This window comes from Salvelinus alpinus, chromosome 3, assembly GCF_045679555.1.
Source record: "Salvelinus alpinus chromosome 3, SLU_Salpinus.1, whole genome shotgun sequence".
Taxonomy (NCBI): domain Eukaryota; kingdom Metazoa; phylum Chordata; class Actinopteri; order Salmoniformes; family Salmonidae; genus Salvelinus; species Salvelinus alpinus.
The window spans coordinates 46,564,237-46,584,765 of NC_092088.1; the positions used below are offsets into that span (position 1 = coordinate 46,564,237).

The following is a 20,529-nucleotide window of genomic DNA, read 5'->3' on the forward strand; positions in this document are numbered from 1 at the left end:
CGTTCAGCCACGACTCGGTGAAACATAAGATATTACAGTTTTTAATGTCCTGTTGGTAGGATATACATCCTCGTAGTCTATTTTATTATCCAATCATTGTACGTTGGCTAATTGGACCGTTGGTAAAGGCAGATTGCCCACTCGCCGTCAGATCCGTACAAGGCACCCAGACCTACGTCCCCAATATCTCTGTCTCTTTCTCCTATGAATGATGAGGATGAGGGCCTTGTCAGGCGTCTGAAGTAAATCCTTTGCGTCTGACTCGTTAAAGAAACAATCTTCTTTCAGTACAGGGTGAGTAATCACCGAAAACACTCACAAACCTTTACAGATGCACAATTGAGAGCATCCTGTCGGGCTGTATCACCGCCTGGTACAGCAACTGCTCCGCCCACAACCGTAAGGCTCTCCAGAGGGTAGTGAGGTATGCACAACGCATCACCGGGGGCAAACTACCTGCCCTCCAGGACCCCTACACCACCCGATGTCACAGGAAGGCCAAAAAGATCATCACGGACAACAACCGCCTGTTCACCCCGCTATCATCCAGAAGGTGAGGTCAGTACAGGTGCATCAAAGCTGGGACCGAGAGACTGAAAAACAGCTTCTATCTCAAGGCCATCAGACTGTTAAACAGCCATCACTAACATTGAGTGGCTGCTGCCAACATACTGACTCAAATCTCTAGCCACTTTAATAATTACAAATTGGATGTAATATATGTATCACTAATCACTTTAAACAATGCCACTTTATATAATTTTTACATACCCTACATTACTCATCTCATATGTATATGCTGTACTCTATACCATCTACTGCATCTTGCCAATGCCGCACGGCCATCGCTCATCCATGTATTTATATGTACATATTCTTATTCATTGCTTTACACTTGTGTGTATATGGTAGATGTTGTGAAATTGTTAGGGTACTTGTCAGATATTACTGCACGGTCAGGACTAGAAGCACAAGCATTTCGCTACACTTGCATTAACATCTGCTAACCATGTGTATGTGACCAATAACATTTTATTTGAATCGCTTTCCTGATATCTAGAAGCTCTTTTCAGTCATAAGAGACGGTGGCAGAAACATTATGTACAAAATAAGTTACAAATAACATGAAAAAACACGCACAATTGGTTAGGGGACTGTAAAACGGCAGCCATCTCCTACGGCGCCACAAAAAATAATAATAATTGATGCATGCTTTGATTAAAACTATTTCCCAAATTGGGATTAATAAAGTAAATATTCTACTGTCTACTCTATTAACCTGCACTCTGAAAAGATGTAAGCCGCTGATTTAAGACATCATCACACAAAGCCCAAATTACAGGGAGTGATGCTGTAACCACTCTGTTTGGTTATTACAGCGAGAATAATCTGCTGGGTTTTTGCTTAAGCATGCTGAGTATCTTAGAACCGCTTCACACTTGCTACATTTTTCGTAAAAATACAGTCTGCTACACATTACTCAAATGTAAACTTGCGTACTTGCTCTGTCTTGACCGCTCTCTCCGGAAGTAGCACACGACACTCGCCAGACAGTTGCCCCCCTTAAAGCAGGGCAGTGTAAACATAATTTTCTCATTGTTTTCATGGGGCCCAGAGTTTTTCCTGATCTGGTTGTAGGCTAAGCTAACCAACTCTGGACCCTTGTTGTAGCGTTTGACATATAGTAATAAATCAGCTGTGAAAACAAAAAAATGTTTTGTATGGGCTAGGATTTCTGATCAGGTCATGGTAAAAAAAAACACTACTTGGAAAACTACTGGCCCTAGGGAGGATGAAAACAAACCTTTTACACAGACAGAGACAACTGCTATTGGACAAAAACTAACAGAAAGAGTAACAGGGTAGGCCTTTGCATCTGTAATTAAAAAGATACTCGTACAGTTTGGGCTCCCGAGTGCCACAGAGGTCTTAGGCACTGCATCTCGGTGCAAGAGGCGTCACTACTGTCCCTTATTTGAATCCAAGCTGTATCACATCCGGCCGTGATTGGGAGTCCCATAGGGCGGCGCACAATTGGCCCAGCGTCATCCGGGGTAGGCCGTCATTGTAAATAATATTTTTTTCTTAACTGACTTGCCTAGTTAAAGGTAAAATAAATAAAAATACAATTACTTATTTTTTTTCCAAATCAAGCTTTTATTTCTACAGCAAATTTCAGACATGTAGTGAAACACAATGTGCTTCACAGGAAAAAACTAAAAATAATAAAAACTTTAATATTTACTACACAACAAACATAAGAGAATAAACAAAAGAATAACTAAAACGGAATGACTAAAAAGCTCCCTAAGGAATAGCAAAGCTGGAGAAAAAAAATTAAGATCTCTTTTAAGTATGCCCACATTTTCGTCACTTCTCAGGTTCTCTGGCAGGCTATTCCAGAGGCTGGGTGTAGTAACTAAACGCTGCCTCTCCATGCCTCTTGGTCCTAGGCTTTGGGATAGTTAAAAGGCCAGTGCCAGAGGACCTGAGGGACCAACTGGGCACATAACGGGATCTCAGCCGTAAGAGGTTTTAAGTTAAGTTAACGGGATCGAAATGACAACAGCCAATGAAAGTGCAGGGCGCCAAATTCAAAACTACATAAATCTCATAATTAAAATTCCTCAGACATACAAGTATTTTACACCATTTTAAAGATACACTTCTTGTTAATCACACCACAGTGTCCGATTTCAAATAGACTTTTCGGCGAAAGCACCACAAACGATTATGTTAGGTCAGCACCTATTCACAGAAAAACACAGCCATTTTTCCAGCCAAAGAGAGGAGTCACAAAAATCAGAAATAGAGATAGAATGAATCACTAACCTTTGATCTTCATCAGATGACACTCATAGGACTTCATGTTACACAATACATGTATGTTTTGTTCGATAAAGTTCATATTTATATCCAAAAATCGCAGTTTACATTGGCGCGTTATGTTCAATAATGTTTTGCCTCTAAAACATCCGGTGATTTTGCAGAGAGCCACATCAATTTACAGAAGTACTCATAATAAACATTGATAAAAGATACAAGTATTAAACATAGAACTTTAGATAAACTTCTCCTTAATGCAACCGCTGTGTCAGATTTAAAAAAAACTTTACGGAAAAAGCACACCATGCTATAATCTGAGTACAGCGCTCAGAGCCCAAATAAGCTATAAAGATATCCGCCATTTTTTGGAGTCAACAGAAGTCAGAAATAGCATTATAAATATTAACTTTGATGATCTTCATCAGAATGCACTCCCAGGAATCCCAGTTCCACAATAAATGTTTGTTTTGTTCAATATAGTCCATCATTTATGTCCAAATACCTTCATTTTGTTTGCGCGTTCAGTCCAGTAATCCACATTCATGACGCGCAGTTCAGATGAAAAGTCAAACAATTCCATTACAGTTCGTAGAAACATGTCAAACGATGTATAGAATCAATCTTTAGGATGTTAACATAAATCTTCAATAATGTTTCAACTGGAGAATTCCTTTCTCTTCAGAAATGCGATGGAAAGCAGGTCGCTCTCACGTGACCGCATGTTCAGCTCGTGCCAGACACCTGACTCAAAGAGCTCTCCTTCCCTCATTCTTCACAGTAGAAGCATCAAACAAGGTTTTAAAGACTATTGACATCTAGTGGAAGCCTTAGGAAGTGCAAAATGACCAATATCCCACTGTATATTGGATAGGCATACCTACAAACCTCAGATTTCCCACTTCCTGGTTGGATTCTTTCTCAGGTTTTTGCCTGCCATATGAGTTATGTTATACTCACAGACATCATTCAAACAGTTTTAGAAACTTCAGAGTGTTTTCTATCCAAATCTACTAATAATGTGCATATCTTAGCCTCTGAGCCTGAGTGGCAAGCAGTTTACTCTGGGCACCTTTTTAATCCAAGCTACTCAATACTGCCACAAGAAGTTAAAAGCATGTCTGACATGTATTGGGTGGACAATCGTGGATTGATTTAAAACCCAGTAGAAGAATCTTAAAAGTAATTCTAAAACTCACAGGCAGCCAGTGCAGAGACCTTAAAACTAGTAGTGCACGACTCAAGGATTTTTGGACCTGTCACTGACTCCTGTGAACACGCTGGAACGGATGCGCACATACACACACCACCTCATTATTGCATAGTCCAACTAGGAAGACTACATTTGCGTCCTAGATGACTCGCATGAGCATCCTTGACTGATGACACGGCTCACTCGACCCTGATAAGCCTAATCTTTGCTATGTTATAGCCCTATTCGCACGGTATTAGTAGAGGCGTTGGTTTTGTAATTATTGCCCAAGCATGTGCGTTATTCCAGAGGACGATTCACACAGGGTTAGTTTTTCCAAACTTCACACTAATTCTTAATTTTTTCAAATTTAATTGACTCTTATGACAAGCTTGGAGGCTTTTATTGTAGGTGTGAAGATATTTCAATGTCATGTCTGGACAATAATAGGCTACACACTGATAACTCGTGCTTGGCTGCCAAATGTATAGCTCTCCCCATAATATTTAAATTTATGAAGTGTGGTCATAATCATTATTTTAGCGATCCATTCATGGTAGACGTCCTTCCTAATAACAATGCCCCACATCCTGCTGATTTGAGCTGCTGAACCGTATTTGCACTTGACTATTTATGGATGAGTAAGTGAACTTGCCATTAACAAAAAGTTTTGCGGGGACGCTGCTTTCAGATCGATTGCCTTGGACAGGGCTCTCCAACCCTGTTCGTGGAGAGCTGCCATTCTGTAGGTTTTCACTCCAAACCTAATCTAGTGCTTCTGAATCAATAACTAGTTGGTTGATAAGCGGAGTCAGGTTAGTTACAAATGTGGTTGGAGTGAAAACTTACAAGAAGGTAGCTCTCAAGGAACAGGGTTGGAGAGCCCTGACCTAGGACATCAACAGCCAGCCAGGGTTTCATTAAATAAGCTATAGGCAATACTTTTTATTGTACATTTTAGTCCTAAGTAAACTGATGCTTGGCGCTGTTCAACTTCAATTCACTGGCAGTACGAAGAATAGCTTAGCCGTACTCGGTGATATACAGTGCATTCGGAAAATATTCAGACCCCTTGACTTTCCACACTTTGTTACTTTACAGCCTTATTCTAAAATGTATGAAATAATATGTTTTCCTCTTCAATCTACACACAATAACCCATAATGACGCGAAAGCGTATATTTTTTTTAATGACTATTCAGATCCTTTGCTATGAGACTCAAAATTGAGCTCTGGTGCATCCTGTGTCCATTGATCATCCTTGATGTTTCTACAACTTCATTGGAATCCACCTGTGGTAAATTCAATTGATTGGACATGATTTGGAAAGGCGCACACCTGTTTATATAAGATCCCACAGTTGACAGTGCATGTCAGAGCAAAAACCAAGCCATGAGGTCAAAGGAATTGTCCGTAGAGCTCCGAGACACAGGATTGTGTCGAGGCATGGATCTGGGGAAGTGTACCAAAAAAAATGTCTGCAGCGTTAAAGAACACAGTGGCCTCCATCATTCTTCAAGAGGTTTTGAACTATCAAGACTTCCTAGAGCTGGCCGCCCGGCCAAACTGCGCAATCAAGGGAGAAGGGCCTTGGTCAGGGAGGTGACCAGGAACTGGATGGTCAATCTGATAGAGCTCGAGAGTGTGTGTAGACGGGAGAACCTTCCAGAAGGACAACCATCTCTGCAGCACTTTTTACTGACTTCCGTCTGGCCACTCCTCAGTAAAAAGCACATGACGGCCCGCTTTGTAGTTTGCCGAAAAGGACCTAAAGGACTCTGACCATGATAAACAAGATTCTCTGGTCTGATGAAACCAAGATTTGAACTCTTTGGCCGAATACCAATTGCCATCCCTACTATGAAGCATGGTGGTGGAAGCATCATGCTGTGGGGATGTTTTTCAGCAGCAGGGACTGGGAGACTAGTCAGGATCCAGGGAAAGATGAATGGAGCAAAGTACAGAGAGATCCTTGATGAAAACATGCTCCATAGAGCTCAGGACATCAGACTGGGGCGAAGGATCACCTTACAACAGGACAACAACCCTAAGCAAACAGCCAAGATATCATAGGAGTGCCTTCGGGACAAGTCTCTGAATGTCCTTGAGTGGCCCAGCCAGAGCTTGGACTTGAACCCGATCTAACATCTCTTGAGAGACCTGAAAATAGTTGTGCAGCGACGCTCCCCATGCAACCTGACAGAGCTTGAGAGGATCTGCAGAGAAGAATGGAGGGAAACTCCTCAAATATAGGTGTGCCAAGCTTGTAGCGTCATACCCAAATAAGACTTGAGGCTGTAATCACTGCCAAAGGTGCTTCAACAAAGTACTGAGTAAAGGGTCTGAATACTCATGCAAATGTGATATATATATATTTTTTTTAATAACATAAATAAAAATAAAAATATATATTTGTAATAAATGTGTAGAATGTTATGTCTTTGCTTTGTCATTATGGGGTATTGTGTATAGATTGAAGGGGGGGGGGCAATTTTAGAATAAGGCTGTAACATAACAAAATTTGGACAAAGTCAAGTGATCTGAATACTCTGCGAATGCACTGTGTGTATATATATATATATAAATAAACTGAACAGTACCTGACCCACAATCAAACCTTGTGGAACACCACGTGTTATGTATTTTCTCTGAGTTATGTTCACCAAGGGTGACACATTCTCGACCGGTTAAATAGGTCCTAAACCAATTTAGAAATTGATCAGAGAGGCCAACCCACCTCTCCAGTCTGTCCAGTAAGACATCATGGCCAACAGTGTCGAATGCAGCACTTACAGTTGAAGTCGGAAGTTTACATACACCTTAGCCAAATACATTTAAACTCAGTTTTTCACAATTCCTGACATTTAATCCTTTTAAAAATTCCCTGTCTTAAGTCAGTTAGGATCACCACTTTATTTTAATGAATCTGATATGTCAGAATAATAATAGAGAGAATGATTTATTTCAGCATTTATTTATTTCATCACATTCCCAGTGGGTCAGAAGTTTACATACACTCAATTCGTATATGGTAGCATTGCCTTTAAATTGTTTAACTTGGGTCAAACGTTTCGGGTAGGCTTCCACAAGCTTCACACAGTAAGTTGGGTGAATTTTGGCCCATTCCTCCTGACAGAGCTGGTGTAACTGAATCAGGTGTGTAGGCCTCCTTGCTCGCACACGCTTTTTCAGTTCTGCCCACAAATTCTCTATAGGATTGAGGTCAGGGCTTTGTGATGGCCACTCCAATACCTTTACTTTGTTGTCCTTAAGCCATTTTGCCACAACTTTGGAAGTATGCTTGGGGTTATTGTCCATTTGGAAGACCCATTTGCAACCAAGCTTTAACTTCCTGACTGATGTCTTGAGATGTTGCTTCAATATATCCACATAATTTTCTTACCTCATGATGCCATCTATTTTGTGATGTGCACCAGTCCCTCTTGCAGCAAAGCACCCCCACAACATGATGCTGCCAACCCCGTGCTTCACGGTTGGGATGGTGTTATTCGGCTTGCAAGCCTCCCCCTTTTTCCTCCAAACATAACGATGGTCATTTTGTTTCATCAGACCAGAGGACATTTCTCCAAAAAGTACGATCTCAATCCCCATGTGCAGTTGCAAACCGTAGTCTGGCTTTTTTATGGCGGTTTTGGAGCAGTGGCTTCTTCCTTGCTGAGCGACCTTTCAGGTTATGTCGATATAGGACTTGTTTTATGGAAATAGATACTTTTGTACCTGTTTCCTCCAGCATCTTCACAGGGTCCTTTGCTGTTGTTCTGGGATTGATTTGCACTTTTCGCACAAAGGTACGTTAATCTCTAGGAGACAGAACGCATCTCCTTCCTGAGCTGTATGACGGCTCCGTGGTCCCATGGTGTTTATACTTGCGTACTATTGATTGTGCAGATGAACGTGGTACCTTAAGGCATTTGGAAATTGCTCCCAAGGATGATCCAGACTGATGATCCAGAGGTCTTGGCTGATTCCTTTTGATTTTCCCATGATGTCAAGCAAAGAGGCACTGAGTTTGAAGGTAGGCCTTGAAATACATCCCCAGGTACACCTTCAATTGACTCAAATTATGTCTATTAGCCTATCAGAAGCTTCTAAAGCCATGACATTTTCTGGAATTTTCCAAGCTGTTTAAAGGCACAGTTAACTTTGTGAATGTAAACTTCTGACCCATTGGAATTGTGATACAGTGAGTTATAAGTGAAATATTCTGTGTGTAAACAATTGTTGGAAAAATTACTTGCATCATGCACAAAGTAGATGTCCTAAACTACTTGCCAAAACTAGTTTGTTAAGATGAAATTTGTGGAGTGGTTGAAAAACAAGTTTCAATGACTCCAACCTAAGTGTATGTAAACTTCAGACTTCAACTGTAGTTTAGAGAGCTGTTTGGCACCTGTGTTGGCTCTAAGATAATTTACCATTTTGACAAAGGCTGTCTCTGTGCTGTGGTGGGCCAGATTGATTTAACAATAGCTTGCACTTCTTCAGATATGCAAATAAAAACTGTTTTGTAGAAGGTGGAGGGGATAGGATCGAGAAGGTGTGATATCACTTTCCTGAGCATGTCTGTATCAACCAGAGAAAATAAATCCATAGTGCTTTTGCGTGGTGGAATAGAGCACATATCATCAAACTTCTCATCAGGTCTTGCTTGACTAATACCCAGACAAAATTGTTTTATCTCTGAAATATACCTCTCATCATATTTAGATGTGGAGGAAAGTTCTCATAGGTTTGCGGGGGTAGGATTTATCAGGACATCCATCAATGGTCGGGAAGAGCACTCTCAAATTATTCCGATTATTAGTGATCAAGTTAGAAAAATGAGCCTGTCTGGCATTTCTAATTGCCTTGTTATATATTTCAAGTTGCTCTCAGAATATCATAATGGATCTGCAACTTTGACTCTCTCCACTTCCGCTTGCCTTTCTGCAATTTGTCTTAAATTTTTTTGTTTTCTCACCTATCCAAGGGGCTTTCTGTTTGGATGTGGCTTTTTTCAACTTTACTGGAGCTATGGCATCAATGGTTGCCTTTTAATTTGATATTAAAGTGATCAATTAAATCATCACGAGGAAGGCAGAATAGGTGATGGAGTATTGTTCATACACTCAATAAAATCTGTAACATCTTCAGAGGTAAGATGGCGTTTCTTAATAATGTGTTCAGTATTATCCTGTGCTAAGCTCATCAAGGTAGTAAAAAATACACCGTGATCAGATAAAGCAACATCAAGAATAGAGGATATGTCAATAGAAAGCCCCTTGGTTATAACCAGGTCCAGCGTATGGCCGTGGTTATGGATGGGCCCAGTAACATGTTGGATAAAGTCCATAGAGCGCAAAAGATTCATAAAATCAATGGCCTTGGAGTCGGTCTCTTTGTCAACATGAATATTAAAATCACCCAACACAATGATTTTATCATTGTTCTCAAGGACAATAGTTCAGAGAAATCATTAAAGAAAGTGGGGCAGTGCTTTGGTGGCCTTTTTACAGTATAGCATGATGCTCAAAAGACCCAAATGAAATGTTATTCTACAATGTAGAAAAATAGTAAAAAAATAAAGAAAAACCCTTGAATGAGTAGGTGTGTCCAAACTATTGACTGGTACTGTACAGCAGGGCTATTCACTTTTATTGATGGATTGGAAAGTCCATCTGTCTTAACAGTGAAAGGATTGCAATCAAATCAGAAGTGTTGCTGACCTTGAGCTCCAGATTGGAATACCCCTACCATATACTGTACATCTCCTGTATGCAAGTCTTATGTGTCCTGTATTTCTTCAGTCATCTCCAAAAACAGCGCTGGCCTCCCTCCATCGTCCTCTTGGCTGTGGCGGGTATCCAGCTAGCTCCCAGGCTCTGCTACTCAGGGTAATGCCCTCATTACAGGCTGAGGGGAAGTAAATGGGCTCAATCAAGCCCATCATTAGCCAGAGCTCGCTGGCTGGAATGGAGATACAGAGAGAACTGGTAGACACTACAGACTCCACTCCACAGCACCACACAACAGCGGCAGCAGGGGGAGACCCCAGTGCCAATTGACCCTGTCTGCCTTTTGTGTCTTCCTCTGAAATAAGACCTTCTCAATGGTAGAAAATGGTGACATGCACATCCAATACCCTTACGTCATGAAAAACATCATTTGGAATCTGAGTTGAGGGATGCTAACCCTGTGGAGATACTTTTGGTTATGTAGTGTATGTGGACACCTGCTCGTCAAGCATCTCATTCCAAACTCATGGGCGTTATTATGGAGTTGGTCCCCCCTTTCCTGCTATAACTGCCTCCACTCTTCTGAGAAGGCTATCCACTAGATGTTGGAACATTGCTGCGGGGACTTGCTTCCATTCAGCCACAAGAGCATTAGTGAGGTCGGGCACTGATGTTGGGCTTTTAGGCCTGGCTTGCAGTCGGTGTTCCAATTCATCCCAATAGTGTTCGATGGGGTTGAGTTCAGGGCTCTGTGCAGGCCAGTCAAGTTCTTCCACACCGATCCCGACAAACCCTTTCTGTATTTGTGCATGGGGGCATTGTCATGCTGAAACAGGAAAGGGCCTTCCCCACCAAACTGTTGCCATAAAGTTGGAAGTGCAGAATCGCTATGAATGTCATTGTATGCTGTAACGTTAAGATTTCCCTTCACTGGAACTAAGGGACCTAACCCGAACCATGGAAAAACAGCCCCAGACCACTATTCCTCCACAAATTTACAGCTGGCACTATGCATTCAGGCAGGTAGCATCTCCTGGCGTCCGCCAAACCCAGATTTGTCCGTTGGACTGCCAGATGGGGAAGCATGATTCATCACTCCAGAGAACGCGTTCCCACTGTTCCAGAGTCCAATGACGGCGATCTTTACACCGCTCCAGCTGACACCATGCGCAATGCCAAGCGATCTTAGGCTTGTGTGCGGCTCCTCGGTCATGGAAACCCATTTCATGAAGCTCCCGGCGAACAGTTCTTGTGCTGACTTTGCTTCCAAGAGGCAGTTTGGAACTCGGTAGTGAGTGTTGCAACCAAGGACAGACTATTTTTATGCGCTTCAGCACTCGGTGGTCCTGTTCTCTGAGCTTGTGTGGCCTACAACTTCCCGGCTGAGCCGTTGTTGCTCTATGAAGTTTCCACTTCACAATAACAGCACTTACAGTTGACAGGCAGCTCTAGCAGGGCAGAAATTTGACTAACTGACTTGTTGGAAAGGTGCCATTCTATGACGGTGCCACTTTGAAAGTCACTGAGTTCTTCAAGTAAGGACATTCTACTGCTAATGTTTGTCTATGGAGATTGCATTGCCATGTGCTTGATTTTATTCAACTGTCAGCAACGGGTGTGGCTGAAATAGCCGAATCTACTAATTTGAAGGGTGTCTACAAACAATTGTGAATATACAGTGCATTCGGAAAGTATTTTTCCACATTTTGTTACGTTACAGTGTTATTCTAAAATGTATTTAAAATGATGAGGGGAAAAAACTATCTACACACAATACCCCATAATGACAAAGCAAAAACACCTTTTTAATAATGAAATATCACATTTACATGACTATTCAGACCCTTTACGCAGTACTTTTTTGAAGCAGCTTTGGCAGCAATTACACCCTTGTCTTCTTGGGGATGATGCTACAAGCTTGGCACACCTGTATTTAGAGAGTTCCTCCCATTCTTCTCTGCAGATCCTCTCAAGCTCTGTCAGGATGGATGGGGAGCGTCGCTGCACAGCTATTTCAGGTCTCTCCAGAGATGTTCTATCGGGTTCAAGTCCGGGCTCTGGCTGGGCCACTCAAGGACATTCAGAGGCTTGTCCCGAAGCTACTCCTGCGGTTTCATTAGACCAGAGAATCTTGTTTCTCATGGTCTGAGAGTCCTTTAGGGGCCTTTTGACAAACTTCAAGAGGACTGTCATGTGCTTTTTACTGAGGAGTGGCTTCTGTCTGGCCACTCCACCATAAAGGCCTGACTGGTGGAGTGCTGCAGAGATGGTTGTCCTTCTGGAAGGTTCTCCCATCTCCAAAGAGGAACTCTTGAGCTCTGTCAGTGACCATCGGGTTCTTGGTCACCTCCCTGACCATGGCCCTTCTCCCCCAATTCTTCAGTTTGGCCAGGTGGCCAGCTCTAGGAAGAGTCTTGGTGGTTCCAAACTTCTGGCTGGGCCACTCAAGGACATTGAGACTTGTCCCGAAGCCACTCCTGCGTTGTCTTGGCTGTGTGCTTTGGGCCGTTGTCCTGTTGGAAGATGAACCCTCACCACAGTGACGTCCTGAGCACTCCAGAGCAGGTTTTAATCAAATATCTCTGTACTTTGCTCCGTTCATCTTTCCCTGGATCCTGACTAGTCTCCCAGTCCCAGCCGCTGAAAAACATCCCCACAGCATGCTGCCACCACCATGCTTCACCGTAGGGATGGTGCCAGGTTTCCTCCATACGTGACGCTTGACATTCAGGCCAGAGAATCTTGTTCCTCATGGTCTAAGAGTCTTTAGGTGCCTTTTGACAAACTTCAAGAGGACTGTCATGTGCTTTTTACTGAGTAGTGGCTTCCGTCTGGCCACTGTACCGTAAAGGCCTGATTAGTTGAGTGCTGCAGAGATGGTTGTCCTTCTGGAAGGTTCTCCCATCTCCAAAGAGTTTTTGGTCACCTCCCTGACCAAGGCCCTTCTCCCCCAGCTTTAGGAAGAGTCTTGGTGGTTCAAAACTTCTTCCATTTAAGACTGATGGAGGCCACTGTGTTCTTCAATGCTTTAGAAATGTTTTGGTACCCTTCCCCAGATCTGTTCCATGACACAACCCTGTCTTGGAGCTCTACGAACAATTCATCCGACTTCATGGCTTGGTTTTTGCTTTGACATGCACTGTCAACTGAGGGACCTTATCTAGACAGGTGTGTGCCTTTCCAAAACATGTCCAATCAATTGAATTTGCTGCAGGTGGACTCCAAATTGTAGAAACTTCTCAAGGATGATTCATTTAACAGGATGCACCTGAGCTCAATTTCAAATCCTGTAGCAAAGGGTCTGAATACTTATGTAAATAAGGTATTTCTGTTTTTTTATGGGGTATTGGGTGTGGATTGATTTATTTTATTTATTCAAACCATTGTAGAATAAGGCTTTAACATAACAACATGTGGAAAAAGTTCCTGAATTGGTCCATACATTTTTCTTTCTCACCTATAGAACAGGGGTTCCCAACCGTTTTCAGTCAGGCCTCCCTTCCAGCATTGGGGGAACATCCTGCGCCCCCCTGCGCGCACCATGTCTATTTCTATGGGTACAAGCACTGTTCATGACACAAACTGTTCAAACCCCTCTTTGTTGGTGGAGAGAAAATGTTGCAGGTTTTATAGCTCATTTCCTGCAATTCTACACATTTTGTCTGCCGTTTTAAAGCTAATTTTCTTGCAACTTTATACATCTTGCCACATGTGTATTCATGCGCACCCTTCCCCCCCACCCCACAGTTTGGGAACCACTGCTATAGAATATTGTGTGTCATGCACCATTGAGGAGGGTTTCTGTCAGAGCAATGCACTTGATGTAAAAATACAATATGGGATTAAACTCCAGATTTGAGATTTGCCACAGCTGGCTGGTTCTTTTATCAGCTGGTGAGGGAAAGTAGACGGAGGTAAAGCGATTAGGAGAACATCACAGAGAATGGGAGAATTACAATGGGGAAAGCAAATAGAACAACACTTCGGCTTTTATCATTAAACTGTCTCACTGATATCTGTGGTGGGCGCAGGTGAAAGCACAATAAAACCACCACTGAGCCAGGCAGCCATTCTGTAGAAGGCTCTCCTTGGTGGTGGGTGGGTTTCCCTTTGCTCTCCTAAGTGTGTGTTTGTGTGTAACCGTGCATATGTCTTCTGACCCGGCCACCTGAGGCGCATGTGCAGCTTGTGACACAGGTCAGGACATCTGGCACCTTGTGTGTTTTAGCCATTAGCTACCTCCTTTAGAAGGGCCACAGAAAATAGACCATCAGGTACTTTGGACTTCCAAACCCTTCAAGATGGTGGGATTTCTACTGGGTGTTCCTGGCAGTCAAATGCTGGGTTTATGCTGGCCAAGGTATTTGGGTGGCAAGAGGTTTGGCCATTTTCAGTATTTTTTGTGTGTGTGTGCACACTAGACTTGTTTACAAGTTAGAAAATTGGCCAAAACACAGATCTCCTTTGTTTACTGTGATGTCAGTTCACAGTAATCATGAGCTATGAAAAATGGTTTAGTGTTAGGTGGGTGTATGTGTACAAATGTTATGCATGGCAGCAGGCTTTTTTCACCTAAAACATTTATCCTGGAACTAAATCTAAATGGACCTGCCACATTCCAAGTACACTACTGGTCAAAATGTTTAGAACAGCTACTCAGGACAAAGGGGAGTGAGGCTTGCTTCCTCCAGTCAAAAACCACTCTTACACTTCCCTTCTCTGACTCCCTCTTTTATCCATTCTTCTTTCTGCATCTCTTCCATACTTTCCTCTTATTTTTCCCTCTTATGTACACTACTGGTTAAACGTTTTAGAACACCTACTCATTCAAGGGTTTTTCTTTATTTGTACTATTTTCTACGCTGTAGAATAATAGTGAAGACCTCAACTATGAAATAACACATGGAATAATTTAGTAACTTAAGACAGGGAATTTTTTACTAGGATTAAATGTCAGGAATTGTTAAAACTGAGTTTAAATGTATTTGGCTAATGTGAAAGTAAACTTCCCGACTTCAACTGTACCACCAATGGTCAATAAAGGTCAAAATAGTCTATCAAGGCTGTTCCTTTGGGAGACTAGATATGAAGGGCTAGGCGGTCATTGTATGTGGAATACGGTTCACCTTATTGATACTGACAAGAACAAATTGATGAACATACCTATAGCACTCAAGATAACATGGGCAAAAAATTATTTTGTTGAATGCAGTTCTTACTCATCACATACAAGTTACATACTTCTTTAATGGTGATAAGTCAGCAACCCTGTCATCCTCCTATGGCCCATTGATATAGTGGAAAATACATTGCCTTCAGAAAGTATTCATACTCCTTGACTACATTTTGTTACAGCCTGAATTCAAAATGGATTTAATGGATTTTTGTCACCCATCTACACACACTACTGCATAATGACAAAGTGAAAATGTTTTTAGAAATGTTTGCAAATTGATTCGATATAAAATACAGAACTCATTTACTCACACCCGGGTCATTACTTTGTAGAAAAACCATTGGCAGCAATTACAGCTGGGTAAGTCTCCTAGAGCTTTCCACATCTGGATTGTGTGACATTTGCCCATTATTCTTTTCGACATTCTTCACCCTCTGTCAAATTGGTTGTTGATCATTGCTAGATGACCATTTTCAGGCCTTAGATTTAAGTAGATTTAAGTCACTCTAACAGGAATATTCAGTTTTTTTGGTTAGCAACTCCAGTGTAGATTTGGCCTTGTGTTTTAGGTTATTGTCCTGCTGAAAGGTGAATTCATCTCCCAGTGTCTGGTGGAAAAACGGCTAAACCAGCTTTTCCTCTAGGATTTTGCCTGTGCTTAGCTCTACCCTGTTTCTTCTTTTATCCTGAAAAACTCCTGAGTCCTTTAACAATTACAAGCATACCCATAACATGCCGCTGTCACCACTATGCTTGAATATATGGAGAGTGGTACTCGGTAATATGTTGGATTTGCCCCAAACATAACACTTTATATTCACGACAAAAAGTTAATTGCTTTACCACATTTTTTGTAGTGTTACTTTAGTGCCTTGTTGCAAACATGATTCATGTTTTTGGAATGTTTTTATTCTGTACTGGCTTCCTTCTTTTTACTCTGTCAATTAGGTTAGTATTGAGGAGTAACTACAATGTTGTTGATCGGTCCTTAGTTTTCTCTTATCACGGCCATTAAACTCTGTAACTGCTTTAAAGTCACTATTGGCCTCATGGTGAAATCCCTGAGTGATTTACTTCCTGTCCGGCTACTGAGTTCGGATGGACGCCTGTATCTTTGTAGTAACTGGGTGTATTGATACACCATCCAAAGTGTAATTAATAACTTGACAATGCTCAAATGGATATTCCATGTCTTCTTTTTTTAGTTTTACCCATCTACCAGCACTTACAGTTGACCTTTGTGAAGCATCGGACAATCTCCCTGGTCTTTGTTTGTTTGAAATTCACTGCTCGACCGAGGGACCTTACAGATTATTGTATGTGTGTGTGATACAGAGATGAGGTAGTCATTCACAAATCATGTTAAACACTATTATTGCACACCGAGTGAGTCCATGCAACGTATTATGTGACTTGTTAAGCACATTTTTACTCCTTTACTTGCAGTAACAAAGGGGTTGAATACTTATTCACTCAAGACATTTCAGATTTTCATTTCAATTAATTTGTAAACATTTCTAAAAACATAATTCCACTTTGACATTATGGGGTATTGTGTAGGCCAGTCACACAAAAAAAGTTTGATTTAATCAATTTTAAATTCAGGCTGTAACACAACAAAAGTGGGGAAAAGTCAAGGGGTGTGAATACTTTCTGATGGAGCTGTATGTAAGGTTAGTCAAGGAGAAAGTTAGAACCTGGGCTATTTCAAATACTTGTTTTGATGTCTTACTACCGGATACGACAGGGCATGTCCACAAGCTCGAAGTAACCAATCGCACAGTGTCTATTGGAGACAGACCGGTTGAGTGGCGAGGCGAATGATTTGAGCCCCTCTATAAAGGGAGCCACTCGCCCGCCAAACTTGTCATTCTCACCTCTCTTCCTTGCGGAAGTGACTGCGTTCACTAAAGCTCTCCTCAGCACGATTCAATTTCTGCCTTCGCAATGAACCGTTAACGCTGCTTAACGTAGGACTTCAGTTCTTGTCGATTTGTGTTGAGTACCGACCTCAAGGTTTTGTTTTGAATAATTAATTTTCTACTTGTCAGTTTCTGTTTAGCTATCGCCACATGGCTAGCTATTGAGATTAGCGCTTTGTTGGCATTGACATCCAGGGCATGGAGGAATTGGGATTCGGCAAACCTCTGGTAGTCGAGCCTTCACTGGCTAGTCACCTCAACCCCAGGGCCTCGGCAATGACCGGCACTGCTCTCCCTGGGAAAGCGGAGTGTTTACAGCCTCCATATTCCAAAAGGTCTACATTGCTGCGGCACGTTCAGTATGGGCGTTGAATGTAACATCCCTACTGCTGGCGTACCAGGCCGATTTGCTCAATAGATGAGCACAGCCAACCAAGACCAATGGGCGAGACCTGCGTCGGATCTCAACCTCCGAGCCTCTAGGGGCACAATCCAGGGGGTTTCAACTGCAAGGAGCGACTCAGCTTGCTTACTAGAGCAGGAAATCTCCTCTATATTAAGCAATGGGGGATCAGAGCCATCAATACTGGCAGTTACCATGAGAGATTTTCAGCATTGAGTGGCTGGCCTGTGGTGTCAACGACACAGCAATCGACAGATAGTGGTGACCCAGGACTGCCTTTCAGCTCTCCCTCACGGGAGGAGCCCCTCCATCTTCTTCTCTGGCATTCCCCAAAGGGTAGTGACAACAGATGTGCACTCACAGGGTGGGACACAGTTCACGAGGGAAGGGCAGTAAACGGATTATGGTCCCCACAGCTCCGCCACGCTCATACATTACCTCGAACTGCTGACATTGCTTCATTCCTTGATGCACTTTCTGCACTTCCTTCAAAATTGTCACATCCTTCTCAGGACAGACAATATGACTGTGGTGGCATACATCAACCGCCAGGGTGGCACTCGCTCTCTGCATCTACACAGATTGTCAAGATTATTCTGTGAAGCAGGGCAAACCTACTTTCACCACACGCTACTCATGTCTCAGGCGTATTGAATGTGGGAGCGGACTTTTTGTCCAAAGGCAATCCCCTATATCGGTACTGGAGACTCCATCCCCAGGTGTTGAACCAAATCTGGGATAGATACGGTCTAGATCTCTTCGCATCACACAAAGAGACACTGCCCGTTGTCTTTGATAGCGGAATACGTAACACTGGAACTGGACGCGCTGGCACACCCTTAGCCAAGGGTGATGCGCTATGCATTTCCTCCTCCTATGCTTGATTCTCCCCACTTTGAACAGAGTGAGCGAACAATAATTGTCGCTAATCTTGGTAGCCCCTCAATGGTCAGACAAACTCTGGTTAGCAGAAAACATACTCCTGCTTTATGACGAGCCATGACAACTTCCATTAAGCAGGGATCTATTGACCCAGGCAAACAGAGATTTTCCACCCTGAAACCATGGCTTTCTGAGCCTGGCCTGTGAGAGAATAAATCTGAATGCGACAGGCTTTCCTCTCAAAGTCATTGAGGCGATCCAGATCGCAAGAGCCCCTTCTACTGTATGGAAACAACTGGTGTGTTTTTGAGAAGTTGGGTCACTGAAAATGGATAATTCCTTACCAATGCTCTGGATCTGAGGTGTTATGCTTGTTGCAGGTCCTTTTGGACAGAGGGAAGGCTTTTTTCCCACTGTTAATGTCTATTTAGCAGCCTTCTTAGCCTGCCATACACTGAATATAACAAATATTAGGATCCCCTTCCTAATTTTGAGTTGGACCCCTCCCCTTGCCCTCTGAACAGCCTCAATTCGTTGGGGCATGGACTCTACAAGGTGTCAAAAGCGTTACACAGGGATGCTGGCCCATGTTGACTCAATACTTCCCACAGTTGTCAAGTTTGCTGGAAAGAGGTGTTCTTAATGTTTGCATACTCAGTGTATAGGCTTGGACAATAACACAGTTGGGAAACACCTTCTGTTGTGTCGTTTCATGAAGGCTGAGCGTCATTTACGGCCCATCTCCAAGCCTTTAGCTCGATCTTCGGACCTGTATTGTGCTTGAGGCGATTTCTCAGGAATCTTTTGAGCCGAAATCTCTCTTAAGACTGCTTTGCTGTTTGCGCTTACATCTGCAAAGCGAGTGAGTGAGTTGCACGCACTCAGTCCATCATTCGTGTCTGCAGCTTGCCCCAGTGTTTTCCAAGGTGATGCTGTTATTCAACCCTGCCTTAATTCCTAAGATCAGCTGCAATTGCAATTGTCTTGCCTTTCGACCTTATGTCTTTCCAACCACCACTCTTCAATTCTACGGAAGAAGGGCGTCTCCACCGTTGATGTGCAGTACACATGTTGTGCATCTACTTGCATAGAACGAGAGCATGGCGCAAGAGTGACCAACTGTCTCTCATCAACGGTTATCCCATTGGATAGTGGAGGTTATTATATTAACTTATAATAGCAAGGGTTAAAATGGGCCTGAGGGCTCATTCCACCAGAGGTTTGGCTTCCTTTTGGGCACTGTTCAAAGGCATCTCTTTACAAGAGGTTTGCGAGGCGGCATGTTGAGCCACCCCTTCATACTTTTGAGGTTTTACCGACTACACGTCACTGCACCTTCATTGGCGCATACTGTCCTCAGTGTGGGAGCCTCTGAGTGGTGATGCTGTTGAAAGTACCCTGGCTTTGGAGAGCATGTCTGCGTTAACGGCAGTTTGCCATATCCCTTAGTGAAACATCGAAACAAGTATTTCAAATGGAACTCAAGGTTACTTACGTAACCTGCATCTCCCTACCCCCGCAAGGCGCTAGAGGAGACTAAAGGAGACTCATTGCACATTGGAGCTCATTGACCCTATAGTAATTGCCTGCTTTTGGCCCCCCCAAAATAAATAGTTTCTGGCCAAATTGACCAGGAGAAGAAATTATCCCGTTGCCTAGTAATGCTTTTTATTCTTTGATGGAAGTACCAGTTGATGAAAATGAATTTGACTGACATGCTTATCGGCCTATAGGTGAATTTGCATGATATGGTGGGATTTAAATTGCCACTTGTGTATTTGCACTTGTACTGCTGCAGCTCCTCGGCCCGTTGCTGCTGGAGTAAAACAACTGCTTTTATAAGCCCAGTCGTTGCACAACAATTCTAATTGCAATCACCCTCTGAATGGCACACACAGACACAATCAATGTCTCACTTGTCTCCAGGCTTAACAATCCTTCTTTAACCTGTCTATTCCCCTTCATCTACACCGATTTTGAAGTGGATTTAACAAGTGACATCAGTAAAGGATCAAAGCTTTAACCTGGTCAGTCTGTCATGTTCCTGTTTTGTGCAATCTGTGTATATACTTATATGCCCAGTGTTTTTTATACATATTTCCATAGTTTGAATAATATTGTGAAATTGTAAAAATTATGATAATGCCTTTTTCGTGTTAGAGCTGTTTGAAAAGACCGCCTGTTTTGGTTGGATAGAGCTTTGACCACGGGGTTAATTATACTGAACAAAAATGTAAACGCAACATGTAAGGTGTTGGTCACATTTTTCATGAGCTGAAATAAAAGATCCCAGAAATGTTCCATAAGCGCAAAAAGTTCTCAAATTTAGTTCACTGATTTGTTTTCATCACTGTTAGTGGGCATTTCTACTTTACAAAGATAATCGATCCACCTGT

General features: G+C 42.6%; 1 pseudogene; it reads left to right on the forward strand.

The window, feature by feature from the left end:
• LOC139569815 (tetratricopeptide repeat protein 27-like) overlaps positions 1–20,529 on the forward strand; it is a 153,456-nt pseudogene that overhangs the window by 44,955 nt on the left and 87,972 nt on the right.